At 48.9% G+C, this 18,751-nt stretch overlaps 1 long non-coding RNA gene across 1 annotated transcript in view; it reads left to right on the top strand.

The window, feature by feature from the left end:
- The first annotated feature begins 381 nt into the window (after positions 1–381).
- LOC134911271 (uncharacterized) overlaps positions 382–18,751 on the top strand; it is a 42,173-nt gene continuing 23,803 nt past the window's right edge. Inside the window, exon 1 of the long non-coding RNA XR_010176434.1 lies at positions 382–681. This is a non-coding gene — a long non-coding RNA (uncharacterized LOC134911271). The remainder of the gene's footprint in view (positions 682–18,751) is intronic.

The following is an 18,751-nucleotide window of genomic DNA, read 5'->3' as shown; positions in this document are numbered from 1 at the left end:
TGCATTGTTACAGATATATAATATGTGGGGTGATATAAATCATGCATCCATCTAGTCATTATTGCTGATCTCATCTTCTGTGTGGAAGGGATGTAATAATAGCCACAACAGCTAAGGGTCCTTGAGGCCCAATAGACTTAGTAAAATTTAGGTGCCTAAGGCTAACAGCATATGGGAACAATGCGCCTTATTCAGAGCTGGACACAAACCCGATAGTTTACGTACAACTTCGACGTTTGGTGGGCTGCGCCGAACATGGTCACCACATGTACAGAATGGGTCCCGCATTGTCGCATACAGTGCACCCCATACTTGCCGATACTCCCGCATTCTGCGGTAGGCTTCCGTTCCAGAGTACAGTCTCATGCTGCCCCGGAGAGCCCACTGAATCCCCCGTAATCCTCCAGCCCTGCATGAAATGCAGACCGCGCATGCGCGATCCGGACGTGCAGGGGCGGAACTTGATGGCCGGCAACGGCACACAGCGTCGCCGCAAAGTATATACCAGTGGCAATGCAGGGCAGGTGCGGCGGCAGCGGACCATTCCTCTCATCTCCTCCGAACATTGGGTGCAGCTGGCAGTTGGGATGGGGAGTGATGGGGGAACTGGCCTGGACTGGAGCGGAACTCTGAAGGATGATTGAGTTTGGAGACAGCTGGGAGCTCGGGGGAGAGGCAGAGGTAGGAGTGTGTGTGTATTTAGGAGTTAAATATCAGAGTTATTAATTAAAAATATATAACTGTTAAAAATGAAAACAAATTATATATATAAAAGGTACTTGAATTGTTTGCTATTTTCTGTAAAATGCCCGTGTTCTATGTCTAGGGGTTTACTCCTGTGAGTGTATATACTGGCACTAATCACTGTGGGTATGTGTAGACTGGCACTGCCCTCCCCCCCCCCCCTTCCCTCCCCGCGTGTGTGCGTGTGTGTGTGTGTGTGTGTGTGTGTGTAGGCTGGCACAGACCCTTGTGTGTGTGTGTGTGTGTGTGTGTGTGTGTGTGTGTGTGTCTAGGTTTGCACTGCCCACTGTGTGTGTAGGCTGGCACTGCCCCCTGTGTTTGTGTGTGTATAGCCTTGCACTGCCCCGTGTGTGTTTGTAGTGGCACTGTCCCCTGTGTATGTGCATGCTGGCACTGCCCCCGTGTGTGTGTGTGTGTGTGTAGGCTTGCATTGCCCATGTGTGTGTATTTTGGTACTGCCCACTGTGTGTGGGTGTAGGCTGGTACCGCCTCATGTGTGTGTAAGCTGGCGCTGCCCCCTGTGTTTGTGTGTAGGCTGGCAATGACCCCAGTGTACCACTGCAGGACAGTCCTTTGAGCGGCAATAGGCTCACAGGTAGAGCATGACACGTCCCCCTCAGCATTGTGCCGTGCAAATTCTAATACCGCATAGAATCTCCCTGAAACATATTTCCAAAAGTAGGCAAGTATGGTGCACCCTAATCTGTAGCCTGATTGGCAAGCTGCTGCTGTTTGGGGGCGGAGATAGGGTGGCGCCAGGCAGCGTTACTGAAAACGAGGGCGTTACATCCCCCTTTCCTGAGAGTGCAGAAACTGGGAGGCATGACTGGCATGTTTTCTGGGTATGCTGAAGCCAGTGGCTGCATCCTTGGATGCATAGTCACATCGATTCACCGTGATTGGGGCCCCTTGGTATGGAGAAGGAGCTTCTGTAATGGTGATCTTCTTTTAATATGTAGTTGTTTACTTTAAAAGCCCCCCTAAAAGTTAATTTTAATATCTAATTTCATAGCAGCTAGCAATCCATGTTAATTGTTCTGTACAATAAGAAATTAACCCGACATTTATGGTCTTTCCTTTGTAGTGGGGATGTATATGGAGCTCAAAGCAATGTGCTTTCCTCTTCATATAATAAAATACATTTTAATGTGTGCAGGTTGGCACAATGAAAATGCAGCTATACATATATATGCACAGAACATGTGGCCAATGACATCATTAGCACCATTTTAGCACGCCAGAGGGTTTAGTATCCGGCACACAGGAACATATATGTTCATCCGCTTTTGTTTAATTTTAGTTTTAGATTTGAAGGTTTGTTTTTTAACAAGTTGCTATGTGACTAGTGGGAAGGTCTGCATGTCTGCACAAGGGCTGTCCAGATGTGCTTAGATCATGAAGTGATGGCTGATGACACAGCATGAAAAATGGATTTTAGAGAGCAGAGTCTTACGCTCTCTGCAGAATCTGCTCAGCTTCCATTAACAAAAAACAGCACAGAAAAATACACAAAATAATTCCCGTGGGGTTTTTAATACAACAGTGTGAGAAATCTTTAAGACACATGGGGATTTTTCAAAATGTACTTGTTATATATATCATATGTCTTCCATGAGACTAGCTGCAGAAATCCCACTGCTTCTAAGTAACAGGCTTTTAAAATCTGCAGATCTGCCTGGAGTCTTGCAGATGGTGATTGTTTAAGGGACAGGGAAAGTGCAATTGAGATACACAATCGTTTCTGTGATAGACAATATTTCTGTCTCCTTCTCTATGGAAGCAGAGTTAACACTGGTGATTGCTCCAGGGTCCTGTAGGGCTGATATCCAATTGACCAACAGATTGTTCATACTCACCAGCGGAATTAGTTATTAGTGTATTCAAATTTCTGACTGTAACATTTCCCAAGAACACGCAGCAAACATAGCAATACGTCTTTCTGTAAACAGCATCATATCCTCAGGGAAGTGACCCCCTTGCTAGAACGGTCTGACTAGACCAGAAGGTACTGGACCTGACTCAAAGACTGACTTTATTTGTGTTGCTATTGGACAAAAATATGCTAATGCCAAGGAGGCTTCTGGCCATTGCCAGCAGATGAAGCATCGGATCACCATCACAACCATCGGTTGCAGCATCGGCCAAGTAGAATGGTTGTTTCAGCTCTGTAGCTGAGGCCACTAGATTTGCATCACAAACACTGGCCTTGCTGTCCCAGAAACACTGGCCTTGCTGTCCCCAAACAGCACATGATGCAAAGACGAAAAAGAAGTGCACCGAGGTTACTGTATGACTTGCTAAGCGACACAACCACCTGGCCCATCTAGTAGTGGCATGCAGTGGCTGAATGTCGAAAGTGGCCCGCAATTTTTCAGTCCACTGACAGCATCTCCTGCACGACCCTGTTATTTTTAAAAAATTCTGCAATTGGTGGACTTATACGGCAGTACCCCTGGACTAATACAGCAGTACCCCTGGACTTATACGGCAGTGTCAGACAGGATAGCACTTTAAAAAACCATGCCCCAAACAGCACATGATGCAAAAATGAAAAAGAGGTGCACCAAGGTTGCTGTATGATTAAGCTAAGCGACACAAGTGTGCGGCACAAACACCTGGCCCATCTAGGAGTGGCACTGCAGTGGCAGACAGGATGGCACTTAAAAAAACTAGGCCCCAAACAGCACATCATGCAAAGAAGAAAAAGAGGTGCAATGTGGTAGCTGTATGACTACGCTAAGTGACACAAACAATTGACACATCTAGGAGTGGCATTGCAGTGTCAAATAGGATGGCTGTTGGTGTGAAAGGGCCGGAAGCGGGGGGCGGGGCCAAGCATCGGGCTGTAAAAGCCCATTAAAAAAGCCCTATAAGCGGCACCTGCTGGAAGTGCCTCTATGACAGGGGCGTGCTTTCAGCCCATATGAAAGCACGCCCCTGTCACTGAGTTTGATGTAATTGGATAGTGGGTAGGGCTGGAGTGGCTACCCGTCCCCAAACCACCTTGCTTCCCGGAGCCGGCTACCGCGAGCACCTCTGCCTCCCACCCCACCCCTGTCGATCTTACATTAATGACAGCCGATAATTCCCCCCTTCTGCCACGAGCGTTAGCCACCCCCACCCACCCGAGCTTACACACAGGGCGGCCGATAGTGTCCGCTGGCCCGCACTGAACTGAAGTATACAGCGGCAGGATTAAGTGTTCTTAGGCCGCGTCATATGCAGGGCTCCAGCTGAGATTCCCCCCCCTCCCGGGGCTGCCCACCGCCGACTGTCACACAGTGACAGCCGCGGTCTGGGAAATGTCTGTGGGCTGCAGCTAGCCTATACTGCAAGCATTGGCCAGTACAGCTTGTGCGGAGGTGCGGCACCCCCCCCCCCCCCGCGCGCGCTCAAACCGGTCGCCCCCCGCAAACTGATCCCCCCCCTTCCCCCCCGCAAATCGATCGCAGGCCGCATCCACTCTTGTGCCTCATCCACGCTGGACTGTGCAGGAAAGAGATGGGTGTGACTGTGAGCTGCCGGAGGAGCATGACACACCACTTTCACTCTGGCTGTGCAACTGTATGTCCTGTGTGAGCTGTAAAGAGGTGAGATCCTTCATTTTATTCTAACTTATACTTGCTGAGTCCACTACTCCCATCCTGACCACTACTCCCATCCTGACCACTTCTTCCCACCACTACTCCCATCCTGCCCACTTCTCCCCACCGCTACTCCCATCCTGCCCACTTCTCCCCACCGCTACTCCCATCCTGCCCACTTCTTCCCACCGCTACTCCCATCCTGACCACTTTTTCCCACCGCTACTCCAATCCTGACCACTTCTTCCCACCGCTACTCCCATCCTCCCCACTTCTTCCCACTGCTACTCCCATCCTGCCCACTTCTTCCCACCGCTACTCCCATCCTGCCCACTTCTTTCCACCGCTACTCCCATCCTGCCCACTTCTTCCCACCACTACTCCCATCCTGCCCACTTCTTCCCACCGCTACTCCCATCCTGCCCACTTCTTCCCACCGCTACTCCCATCCTGCCCACTTCTTCCCACCGCTACTCCCATCCTGCCCACTTCTCCCCACCGCTACTCCCATCCTGCCCACTTCTTCCCACCGCTACTCCCATCCTGCCCACTTCTCCCCACCGCTACTCCCATCCTGCCCACTTCTTCCCACCACTACTCCCATCCTGCCCACTTCTTCCCACCACTACTCCCATCCTGCCCACTTCTTCCCACCGCTACTCCCATCCTGCCCACTTCTCCCCACCGCTACTCCCATCCTGCCCACTTCTTCCCACCACTACTCCCATCCTGCCCACTTCTTCCCACCACTACTCCCATCCTGCCCACTTCTTCCCACCGCTACTCCCATCCTGCCCACTTCTCCCCACCGCTACTCCCATCCTGCTTGCCCCCCTACTCTGCACAGGATACAGTAAAGTTCCCGATGAACAGTCGATATACTGACGCCGGAATCATGAAGGAGCCACAAGACCGGCGTCAGAATACAGACAGCCGGATTCCCGAATGCCCTTTTAGCGGCGCGTCCCACTGCAGGGGGGGTCAGGTTTAGGCATGAGAAGGGGGGGTTAGACATAGGGTGCAGGGACAGGAAGGTTAGGGTTAGGTTCCGGTGATGGAGGGTTTGGTTTAGGTAGCGGGGAAGGGAGGATTAGGGTTAGGCACCAACCAGGAGAGTTAGGTTTAGGCACCCACAAGAGAGGGTTAGGGTAGGTGGCATGGGATGGTTAGGGTACTGTACAGGGACCTGTCAGCATCCCATCAGTCAGTAAATCATACTAAACCCCTCTGCACTAGTATTACTCACTGCCTGCCCCCCTACTCTGCACTAATATTACTCCCATCCTGTCCCCCTGCTCCCCACTACTATTCACAGTCTGCCCCTGCTCTCCACCACGAATACTCCCATCCTACCCCATGCTCTCTCTACCATCTCCTCATATTTCTAATTTCTCCCATCTCCCCATATTCCTCCTCTCTTTTTCCTATACATATATTTAAAAATGTACAATATATTAGCCTCCTGCTCTTTACATGTTTGATGAGCAGGTAGACTATGGGCATTGGCAGCGGAATTGGACTGAGATAGGGACCGGGCGGTTGATGGCGGCGATTTTGTAGGCCATTGGCAGAGGCGGTGGCAGTACCAGGCATTGGCTCAGCGGTGATAGGAGTAATTGGCGGGACTCGGAGGACATTATGACTGCAGTGCCTCACCAGCCCCTGACCTCACCGCACGCCACTGAAATGCCCTAGGCATTTGCCTAGTTTGCCTATGCCTAGGGCCGGCTCTGCCCACAGACCCATGCATCTGATGATTCTGTACTGCATCTCTGAGCGCTCACTATCAGGATGCATGCGCAGCGTGACTCAGACATATATGGGGCTTTGTATCAATGTGTGATGATAACAGAAATTTTCTATTGCCTCTTATTGCAATAGTGGAAATTCTATTACCTGTACCTAACAAGAAAACATCAGTGGAGCAATAATAGAAAGCAAATATATGCTGGGATTGTTAATAGAAAAAAGCTGTATTACTATCTACATGAATAAATCTTTATTTTCCTGCCTCTGTTATTATTTGTCTGTAAACAGCAGTAACAGGGTAATGCAAGAACACAGTGGTAACGCCTGCGATGGGCCCTTGGGTACAAGTAACATTGTGGCTGAACTTCTTACAAGTCATTAAAACCATAAATCATTTGCTAGTTGCTTCTAATAAGTAACTTTGATGTGATGCTGATGTGGGAGAAATTCATACAGAAAACATCAGTACTGTAATCCATACATATAGGGGGTCATTCCGACCTGTTCGCACGCAGCGTTTTTTTCGCTGCTGTGTGAATGGGTGCGGAATGCGCATGCGTGGCGGGCGCAGGGCACGTGCGTGACGTTGCCCGGCGACAGGGGTCGCCGGGTTACATCGCGGCTTCCGACGGGAGCAGTCACATCGGCGACCGCTAAGAAGATTGACAGCAAGGAGGCGTGATGGGGCGGATCCGGACCATTGGAGAGCATTTTTCGGGGATTGGTGAGTATAACGCAGGCGTGTCCAGGACAAAATACACTCCCCCATAGGCGTGGACTATTGATCGCAGCAGCAGCTAAAAGCTGCTGGCTGCGATCAACTCGGAATGACCACCATAGTCAGGGTTAACAGGGCCCTTATAGAAATGGCAAGACCTTTGTACGGGAAACGGTTACTATACCGCCAGTCAGGATCCTGGCGGTCGCAACAGCGATGCTGGAATCTCAACAGGAGGTGGAATTACAACGCTGGAATACCGGCGAGACAGACTATTCTCCCTCTGTGGGTGTCCACAACACCCATAGAGGGATAATATAACCTGTGGTGAGCACAGCGAGACACCATGCCCATAGCGTGGAAAGCGCAGCAAGCCTGCAAGGGGCTTTCTAGCGCTCGCCCCGCTGCCAGCATTCTTGCGAATAGAATCCCGCTATCGGGATCATTACAGCTGGGTTCCTGTCCGCTGGCAATTCGTATGTATTCCCCTTAGAACATTATCTGGTTTTAGTCTCAGTGCTCAAAAGCTAATAACATTCTATCACAAAATAATAAGTTTAACTTGTTCAGATAAAGAACATTTAGGTATTTAAAGTGGTCAATAATCACATTAAAGGTGTGCACGATGGGTAAAGAGCCAGGAGCATAACATGCTGACTAGTGATGAGCGGGTTCGGTTCCTCGGAATCCGAACCCCCCCGAACTTCACCCATTTTACACGGTTCCGAGGCGGACTCGAATCTTCCCGCCTGGCTCGGTTAACCCTAACGCGCCCGAACGTCATCATCCCGCTGTCGGATTCACGTGAGATTCGTATTCTATATAAGGAGCCGCGCGTCGCCGCCATTTTCACTCGTGCATTAGAGATGATAGGGAGAGGATGTGTGCAGCGTTCTCTCAGTTGTGTTCAGTGTGCTGCAAATATCTGTGCTCAGTGTGCTGAAAATATCTACGTTCTCTGCCTGAAAAACGCTCCATATCTGTGCTGCATTATAGTATACAGTAGGAGGACAGTGCAGAATTTTGCTGACCAGTGGCCACCAGTATTATATCAGTACGGTACAGTAGTCCACTGCTCTACCTACCTCTGTGTCGTCAAGTATACTAGCCATCCATACCTGTGGTGCATTTAAGTTTTGCGCAGTATATATAGTAGGAGGACAGTGCATAATTTTGCTGACCACCAGTATATAATATATAGCAGTACAGTACAGTAGTCCACTGCTCTACCTACCTCTGTGTCGTCAAGTATACTATCCATCCATACCTGTGGTGCATCTTAGTTGTTGTGCACAGTATATATAGTAGGAGGACAGTGCATAATTTTGCTGACCACCAGTATATAATATATAACAGTATGGTACAGTAGTCCACTGCTCTACCTACCTCTGTGTCGTCAAGTATACTATCCATCCATACCTGTGGTGCATTTTAGTTGTTGTGCGCAGTATATATAGTAGGAGGACAGTGCAAAATTTTGCTGACCACCAGTATATAATATATAGCAGTACGGTACAGTAGTCCACTGCTCTACCTACCTATGTTTCGTCAAGTATACTATCCATCCATACCTGTGGTGCATTTAAGTTTTGCGCAGTATATATAGTAGGAGGACAGTGCATAATTTTGCTGACCACCAATATATAATATATAGCAGTACGGTACAGTAGTCCACTGCTCTACCTACCTCTGTTTCGTCAAGTATGCTATCCATCCATACCTGTGGTGCATTTAAGTTTTGTGCAGTATATATAGTAGGAGGACAGTGCATAATTTTGCTGACCACCAGTATATAATATATAGCAGTACGGTACAGTAGTCCACTGCTCTACCTACCTCTGTGTCATCAAGTATACTATCCATCCATACCTGTGGTGCATTTTAGTTGTTGTGCGCAGTATATATAGTAGGAGGACAGTGCATAATTTTGCTGACCACCAGTATATAATATATAGCAGTACGGTACAGTAGTCCACTGCTCTACCTACCTCTGTGTCGTCAAGTATACTATCCATCCATACCTGTGGTGCATTTAAGTTTTGCACAGCATATATAGTAGGAGGACAGTGCATAATTTTGCTGACCACCAGTATATACAATAAAGCAGTACGGTACAGTAGTCCACTGCTCTACCTACCTCTGTGTCGTCAAGTATACTATCCATCTATACCTGTGGTACATTTTAGTTGTTGTGCGCAGTAGTAGGAGGACAGTGCATAATTTTGCTGACCACCAGTATATAATATATAGCAATACGGTACAGTAGGCCATTGCTATTGATATATTACTGGCATATAATTCCACACATTAAAAAATGGAGAACAAAAATGTGGAGGGTAAAATAGGGAAAGATCAAGATCCACTTCCACCTCATGCTGAAGCTGCTGCCACTAGTCATGGCCGAGACGATGAAATGCCATCAACGTCGTCTGCCAAGGCCGATGCCCAATGTCATAGTGGAGAGCATGTAGAATCCAAAAAACAAAAGTTTAGTAAAATGACCCAAAAATCTAAATTAAAAGCGTCTAAGGAGAAGCGTAAACTTGCCAATATGCCATTTACGACACGGAGTGGCAAGGAACGGCTGAGACCCTGGCCTATGTTCATGGCTAGTGGTTCAGATTCACATGAGGCTGGAAGCACTGATCCTCTCGCTAGAAAAATTAAAATACTTAAGGGTATATGCAATTGCGGCGAATTGCGGCACTTTTTCACCCGTTTTTAAATTCGACACAATTCGACCGTCGAATTCCGGCAGGTGGGTGCCGGAATTCGACATATTCAATAAAAAACGGATTCGACAGTCCCGCTGTCGAAAAACGGACCAATTGATGGATTTTGATTCGATTTTTAAAAATGTTAAAAAAAAACAGTAAAAAACACGAAAAAAAATTGCGTGGGGTCCCCCCTCCTAAGCATATCCAGTCTCGGGCTCTTTAAGCCAGTCCTGGTTGTAAAAATACGGGGGGGGTGGGGAAATGACAGGGGATCCCCCGTATTTTAACAACCAGCACCGGGCTCAGCGCCTGGTCCTGGTGCAAATAATACGGGGGACAAAAAGCGTAGCGGTCCCCCGTATTTTTTGTACCAGCACCGGGCTCCACTAGCTGGACAGATAATGCCACAGCCGGGGGACACTTTTATACCGCTCCCTGCGGCCGTGGCATTAAATACCCAACTAGTCACCCCTGACCGGGGTACCCTGTAGGAGTGGGGACCCCTTCAATCAAGGGGTCCCCCCCCCAGCCACCCAAGGGCCAGGGGTGAGGCCCGAGGCTGTCCCCCCATCCATGGGCTGCGGATGGAGGGCTGATAGCCTTGTTGAAAATTATAGAATATTGTTTTTTGCAGCAGAACTACAAGTCCCAGCAAGCCTCCACCGCGAGCCGGTACTTGGAGAACCACAAGTACCAGCATGCGGGGGGGGAACGGGCCCGCTGGTACCTGTAGTTCTACTGCAAAAAAAATACCCAAATAAAAACACACCTTGAAAGTAAAACTTTATTACATACATGCCGACACATACATACTTACCTATGTTGACACGCCGACTCTGTCCACGTCTCCAATGTCGACGTCCGGGGTACCTGAAAATAAAATTATACTCACCTGATCCAGTGTCCGGTTCTTTTATTATAATCCACGTACTTGGCAAAACAAAAAAACGCATACCCGATCCAGACGGACTGAAAGGGGTCCCATGTTTACACATGGGACCCCTTTCCCCCGAACGCAGAGACCCCCTGTGACTACTGTCACAGAGGGTCCCTTCAGGCAATCAGGGAGCGCCACGTCCTGGCACTCTCCTGATTCCCTATGCGAGTCTGAGCTGGCAGACAGCGCATCGCACAGCACCTCCATTATCTTCAATGGTGGGAACTTTGCGGTCAGAGGTGAGGTCACCCGCGGTCAGCGGCTGACCGCGGGTAACCCCACCGCTGACCGCAAAGTTCCCACCATTGAAACTAATGGAGGTGCTGTGCGATGCGCTGTCTGCCAGCTCAGACGCGCATAGGGAATCAGGAGAGTGCCAGGACGTGGCGCTCCCTGATTGCCTGAAGGGACCCTCTGTAAAAGTAGTCACAGGGGGTCTCTGCGTTCGGGGGAAAGGGGTCCCATGTGTAAACATGGGAACCCTTTCAGTCCGTCTGGATCGGGTATGCGTTTTTTTGTTTTGCCAAGTACGTGGATTACAATAAAAGAACCGGACACTGGATCAGGTGAGTATAATTTTAATTTCAGGTACCCCGGACGTCGACATTGGAGACGTGGCCAGAGTCGGCGTGTCAACATAGGTAAGTATGTATGTGTCGGCATGTATGTAATAAAGTTTTACTTTCAAGGTGTGTGTGTCCTGTTTTTATTTGGGTATTTTTTTTGCAGTAGAACTACAGGTACCAGCGGGCCCGTTTTACCCCCCGCATGCTGGTACTTGTGGTTCTCCAAGTACCGGCTTGCGGGGGAGGCTTGCTGGGACTTGTAGTTCTGCTGCAAAAACAATATTCTTTCATTTTACACATGGCTATCAGCCCCCCATCCGCAGCCCATGGATGGGGGGGACAGCATCGGGCTTCACCCCTGGCTCTTGTGTGGCTGGAGGGGGGGGACCCCTTGATTGAAGGGGTCCTCACTCCTCCAGGGTACCCCGGCCAGGGGTGACTAGTTGGGGTTTTAATGGCACGGCCGCAGGGACCGATATCAAAGTGTCCCCCGGCTGTGGCATTATCTCCCCAGCTAGTGGAGCCCGGTGCTGGTTCCAAAAATATGGGGTACCCCTACGCTTTTTGTCCCCCGTATTTTTGGCACCAGGACCGGACGCAGAGCCCGGTGTTGGTTCTAAAAATACGGGGGATCCCCTGTCATTTCCCCCCCCGTATTTTTACAACCAGGACCGGCTCAAAGAGTCCGAGGCTGGTTATGCTTAGGAGGGGGGACCCCACGCATTTTTTTTCAGATTTTTAACCCATTCCATAAAATATATATATATATATTTTAAAAAATATATAAATAATACTTGTGCCTCCTAAATAGACAAACCAAGTACCTAATCCCTTCTAATATAAATAGATATGCTATTAGCAATAAAAAAAAACACAAAAAAAACATGTTTTTAAATTTTTTTATTAGATTCCGCCAGCAAAGTGAGGTGGATTGAAAATTACGAATTTACTGTCTAAAAGCACTGTTGTCGAATTTACAATCTTCAATTGAATATACTTTTGTCGAAAAGCCGCATTTGAACCGTTGCAGAAATGTCGAATTTGTCAAATGTCGAGTTTCAAAAAGTCGAATTTGAAAAGTCCGTTTTTTTTTTACGAAAAGTACTGAATTGCATTGTCGATTTTTTTTTGGTGAAAATGTCCCGTTTTTCGACATTTTCGGGAATTCGACCGCGATTGCATATACCCCTTAAGCTGGCAAAAGCACAGCAAAGAACTGTGCGTTCTTCTAAATCACAAATCCCCAAGGAGAGTCCAATTGTGTCGGTTGCGATGCCTGACCTTCCCAACACTGGACGGGAAGAGGTGGTGCCTTCCACCATTTGCACGCCCCCTGCAAGTGCTGGAAGGAGCACCCGCAGTCCAGTTCCTGATAGTCAAATTGAAGATGTCACTGTTGAAGTACACCAGGATGAGAATATGGGTGTTGCTGGCGCTGAGGAGGAAATTGACAAGGAGGACTCTGATGGTGAGGTGGTTTGTTTAAGTCAGGCACTCGGGGAGACACCTATTGTCCGTGGGACGAATATGGTCATTGACATGCCTGGTCAAATTACAAAAAAAAATCACCTCTTCGGTGTGGAATTATTTTAACAGAAATGCGGACAACTGGTGTCAAGCCGTGTGTTGCCTTTGTCAAGCTGTAATAAGTAGGGGTAAGGACGTTAACCACCTAGGAACATCCTCCCTTATACGTCACCTGGAGCGCATCAGAAGTCATTGACAAGTTCAAAAACTTTGGGTGACAGCGGAAGCAGTCCACTGCCAACTAAATCTCTTCCTCTTCCTCTTATCTCTTCCTCTTGTGCAAACCACACCACCAACTCCCTCAGTGTCAATTTCCTTCTTAGACAGGAAAGCCAATAGTCCTGCAGGCCATGTCACTGGCAAGTCTGACGAGTCCTCTCCTGACTGGGATTCCTCCGATGCATCCTTGAGTGTAACGCCTACTGCTGCTGGCGCTGCTGTTGTTGCTGCTGGGAGTCGATCGTCATCCCAGAAAGGAAGTCGGACGACCACTTGTATTACTTCCAGTAAGCAATTGACTGTCCAACAGTCCTTTGCGAGGAAGATGAAATATCACAACAGTCATCCTGCTGCAAAGCGGAGAACTCAGGCCTTGGCAGCCTGGGTGGTGTTAAACGTGGTTCCGGTATCCACCGTTAATTCACAGGAAACTAGAGAATTGCTTGAGGTACTGTGTCCCCGGTACCAAATACCATCTAGGTTCCATTTCTCTATGCAGGCGATACCGTGAATGTACACAGACCTCAGAAAAAGAGTCACAAGTGTCCTAAAAAATGCAGTTGTACCCAATGTCCACTTAACCACGGACATGTGGACAAGTGGAGCAGGGCAGACTAAGGACTATATGACTGTGACAGCCCACTGGGTAGATGTATTGCCTCCCGCAGCAAGAACAGCAGCGGCGGCACCAGTAGCAGCATCTCGCAAACGCCAACTCGTTCCTAGGCAGGCTACGCTTTATATCACCACTTTCCATAAGAGGCACACAGCTGACAACCTCTCATGGAAACTGAGGAACATCATCGCAGAATGGCTTACCCCAATTGGACTCTCCTGGGGATTTGTGACATCGGACAACACCACCAATATTGTGCGTGCATTACATGTGGGCAAATTCCAGCACGTCCCATGTTTTGCACATACATTGAATTTGGTGGTGCAGAATTATTTAAAAAACGACATGGGCGTGCAAGAGCTGCTGTCGGTGGCCCGAAGAATTGCGGGCCACTTTCGGCATTCAGCCACCGCGTGCCGAAGACTGGAGCACCAGCAAACACTCCTGAACCTGCCCCGCCATCATCTGAAGCAAGAGGTGGTAACGAGGTGGAATTCAACTCTCTATATGCTTCAGAGGATGGAGGAGCAGCAAAAGGCCATTCAAGCCTATACAGCTACCTACGATATAGGCAAAGGAGGGGGAATGCACCTGACTCAAGCGCAGTGGAGAATGATTTCAACATTGTGCAAGGTTCTGCAACCCTTTGAACTTGCCATACGTGAAGTCAGTTCAGACACTGCCAGCCTGAGTCAGGTCATTCCCCTCATCAGGCTTTTGCAGAAGAAGCTGGAGACATTGAAGGAGGAGCTAAAACAGAGCGATTCCGCTAGGCATGTGGGACTTGTGGATGGAGCCCTTAATTCGCTTAACCAGGATTCACGGGTGGTCAATCTGTTGAAATCAGAGCACTACATTTTGGCCACCGTGCTCGATCCTAGATTTAAAACCTACGTTGGATCTCTCTTTCCGGCAGACACAAGTGTGCAGAGGTTTAAAGACCTGCTGGTGAGAAAATATTCAAGTCAAGAGGAACGTGATCCGTCAACAGCTCCTCCTTCACATTCTCCCGCAACTGGGGGTGCGAGGAAAAGGCTAAGAATTCCGAGCCCACCCGCTGGCGGTGATGCAGGGCAGTCTGGAGCGAGTGCTGACATCTGGTCCGGACTGAAGGACCTGCCAACGATTACTGACATGTCGCCTACTGTCACTGCATATGATTCTCTCACCATTGAAAGAATGGTGGAGGATTATATGAGTGACCGCATCCAAGTAGGCACGTCAGACAGTCCGTACGTATACTGGCAGGAAAAAGAGGCAATTTGGAGGCCCTTGCACAAACTGGCTTTGTTTTACCTAAGTTGCCCCCCCTCCAGTGTGTACTCCGAAAGAGTGTTTAGTGCAGCCTGTCACCTTGTCAGCAATCGGCGTACGAGGTTACTTCCAGAAAATGTGAAGAAGATGATGTTCATCAAAATGAATTATAATCAATTCCTCCGTGGAGACATTCACCAGCAATTGCCTCCAGAAAGTACACAGGGACCTGAGATGGTGGATTCCAGTGGGGACGAATTAATAATCTGTGAGGAGGGGGATGTACACAGTGAAAGGGGTGAGGAATCGGACGATGAGGAGGAGGTGGACATCTTGCCTCTGTAGAGCCAGTTTGTGCAAGGAGAGATTAATTGCTTCTTTTTTGGTGGGGGCCCAAACCAACCAGTCATTTCAGTCACAGTTGTGTGGCAGACCCTGTCACTGAAATGATGGGTTTGTTAAAGTGTGCATGTCCTGTTTATACAACATAAGGGTGGGTGGGAGGGCCCAAGGACAATTCCATCTTGCACCTCTTTTTTTCTTTAATTTATCTTTGCATCATGTGCTGTTTGGGGACTATTTTTTGAAGTGCCATCCTGTCTGACACTGCAGTGCCACTCCTAGATGGGCCAGGTGTTTGTGTCGGCCACTTGGGTCGCTTAGCTTAGTCACACAGCTACCTCATTGCACCTCTTTTTTTCTTTGCATCATGTGCTGTTTGGGGACTATTTTTAAATCTGCCATCCTGTCTGACACTGCAGTGCCACTCCTAGATGGGCCAGGTGTTTGTGTCGGCCACTTGGGTCACTTAGCTTAGTCACACAGCGACCTTGGTGCACCTCTTTTTTTCTTTGCATCATGTGCTGTTTGGGGACTATTTTTTTAAGTGCCATCCTGTCTGACACTGCAATGCCACTCCTAGATGGGCCAGGTGTTTGTGTCAGCCACTTCGGTCGCTTAGCTTTGTCACACAGCTACCTCATTGCACCTCTTTTTTACTTTGCATCATGTGCTATTTGGGGACTATTTTTTAAATCTGCCATCCTGTCTGACACTGCAGTGCCACTCCTAGATGGGCCAGGTGTTTGTGTCGGCCACTTGGGTCGCTTAGCTTAGTCACACAGCGACCTTGGTGCACCTCTTTTTTTCTGTGCATCGTGTGCTGTTTGGGGACTATTTTTTGAAGTGCCATCCTGTCTGACACTGCAGTGCCACTCCTAGATGGGCCAGGTGTTTGTGTCGGCCACTTGGGTCGCTTAGCTTAGTCATCCAGCGACCTTGGTGCAAATTTTAGGACTAAAAATAATATTGTGAGGTGTTCAGAATAGACTGGAAATGAGTGGAAATTATGGTTATTGAGGTTAATAATACTATGGGATCAAAATGACCCCCAAATTCTATGATTTAAGCTGTTATTGAGGGTTTTTTTGTAAAAAAAACACCCGAATCCAAAACACACCCGAATCCGACAAAAAATTTTCATGGAGGTTTTGCCAAAATGCGTCCGAATCCAAAACACGACCGCGGAACCGAATCCAAAACCAAAACACAAAACCCGAAAAATGTCCGGTGCACATCACTAACCATTGCTGACAAAGCCACTGGATCAGTGCCAGATTAACGGGAGGAAGGTTGGGGCACACAGTCTTTAATGAACAAGAGAACAGATGCCCAGCAGCACCAATTCCCAGAAGTGGTGACATGCATAATGCTGACCTAAGTGGCTCCTGAGTCCCTTAAGTCGTTATTGTAACATTATGAAGATAGATGGCGATAGTGAGCTATGGATTCTCTGCTCACATAGAGAGAAAAATTGAGGTGTGACCACACCTAATGGCTGCTAAGTGGAACCAGTCTGTGGAACCAAATCCAGGCAGGACTGTCGGCAGACAAGTGTGTATCTAGCCTACTGTAGGTGTGGATCGTGGAAGCCAGTCAGGCTGCCTGTTGGGCCAGGAAGTCAGAGAGTCCAGTGAGCCAGGAGGCCACTGGGGGCCAGCATCCAAGCCTGTAAGAGGCAGAAGGGGCCACAAAGCTCTATGACTGGGCTTATGATATTGAGAAGAAGCAGGGCCAGTGGGCCTTGAGTCTGAGAAGGCATGAAGGCTGTGTATACACTTGCAAGAGACAGGGAGAATTTTGGGGTCTAGCAGTGAGCTAGTGCCTTGAATGAGGGCTACTGTAGGTTGTTTTTCATTTAAGCTGAATGCTGCTAGTAAAACTCAATTTGTTTATTTCAAGCACATAAACACTGCACCACTAGACCCTCTATCAAGCTAATTAACCCAAAATTGTCACAGTTACAGAACGTCCACGATGCTTAAGAGAGCTAAGAGCTCCTCAGTCTGCACTGTGTATACTACAGCAGCAGCCTAGTCCAAATCTCTGAGAAGCACAAGGCCACCACCACTGCGGCATCATTAGGAGCCAGCCAGGACTCACAAGTGCGTAGCAATAGTGGGCAACAGTGGCGGAACTAGGAAGCGGTGGGCCCAGGTGCGACAAAATGCTTTGCCCCTCATCCCATCCAAGTCCATCCCCTCACCCCAGGAGAGGATCTGGTGAGGGGGACCTGCTCAGGGCCAGAGAAATGGATACCTAGCAACAGTGCCGTAACGAGATATTTTAGCACTGTGTGCAAGAAATGGCATCGGAGCCCCACCCCTGCATGCAAAACAGGGGCAGCGCGCGCCGTAGGCATGTGCAAAAATACATAGGGGCGTGGCTTCGTGGGGAAGGGGTTTGGCCACAAAATAATACCAATTCATATAACGGTGCACAGTAGTCTCCGTTATTCAAATTACGCCGCACAGTAGCACCACTACACCAGGTAGAGACCCTTTTACATCTTACGGCGGACAGATTCCCCTTTTTACACATTACGGCAGACAGCGTCCCTTTTTTACACATTACGGGAGACAGCATCCCCTTTTTACACATAACGGCAGACAGCGTGCCCCTTTTTACACATAACGGCAGACAGCGTGCCCCTCTTTACACATAACGGCAGACAGCGTGCCCCTCTTTACACATAACGGCAGACAGCATGCCCTTTTTACACATAACGGCAGACAGCGTGCCCTTTTTATGCATAACGGCAGACAGTGTGCCCCTTTTTACACATTACAGCAGACAGCGTCCCCTTTTTACACATTACGGCAGGCAGATTCCCCCTTTTTACACATTACGGCTGACAGCATCCCACTTTTTTACACATTACGGCAGACAGCGTCCCCCTTTTTACACATTAAGGAAGAAAGAAAGAAAGAAAGAAAGAAAGAAAGAATTATACTTACTGTCTCTGATGGCTCAGGCTCCTCGGTGCAGCTTCTGACAGAGATCCCGATTCCCGGGTAGGAGAGAAGGAGGAGGAGGGAGGTGGAGGAGGGAGCCGCAGCAGCGCTGTGTTATTGGTGGAGGCGCTGCTGTCCCAGTCCTTCACCATAGGCTATTCTCCGCCGCTGTGAATGCTGGGATGCTCTTCACAGCGTCGGAAGACAGCCTATGGTGAAGCAGAGGGACAGCAGCAGCACGTCTCAACCAATAACACAGCGCTGCTGCGGCTCCCTCCTCCACCTCCCTCCTCCTCCTTCTCCCCCGTGTAGCTGCGCTCCTCTCCTGTGTGCTGCGGGCGACTGTGTGCTGCAGGCGGCGGTTGCCCGCAGCACACAGTGGCATGTAATGAGTCAGTTTGACTCATTACATGCTTTGGGCCCCTGGACAGTGGCGGGCCCCAGTGCAATGCACTGGTTGCACTGGCGGTAGTTCCGCCTCTGGTGGGCAAAACAGGGAACACTGCAGCAAAACATGGGACATTCTAGCATAATAGGGAGTACTGTGAAGCATAAAAGGGGAATACTGTGTGGCATAATAAGGGGCACTCTGTGGCATAATAGGGAGGCATTGTGTTCCTAATGGGGGGCACTGTGAGGCATATGGGGAACACAGTCACATTTGGAGGACACTGTGTGGCATAATAGGGGACACTGCTGCATAGGGGGCGCTGTGTGATGGGTGTGGATTAAAAGATTGACAGTAAAGACAGTCAATAGGTCGACGGAAGATGGTTGACAGTCAATATGTCGACATGGTCATTAGGGCGACAGGATCAAAAAGGTGA

The sequence above is a fragment of the Pseudophryne corroboree genome, chromosome 4 (assembly GCF_028390025.1).
Source record: "Pseudophryne corroboree isolate aPseCor3 chromosome 4, aPseCor3.hap2, whole genome shotgun sequence".
Lineage (NCBI taxonomy): Eukaryota > Metazoa > Chordata > Amphibia > Anura > Myobatrachidae > Pseudophryne > Pseudophryne corroboree.
This window is presented reverse-complemented; position numbering and strand designations above follow the sequence as displayed.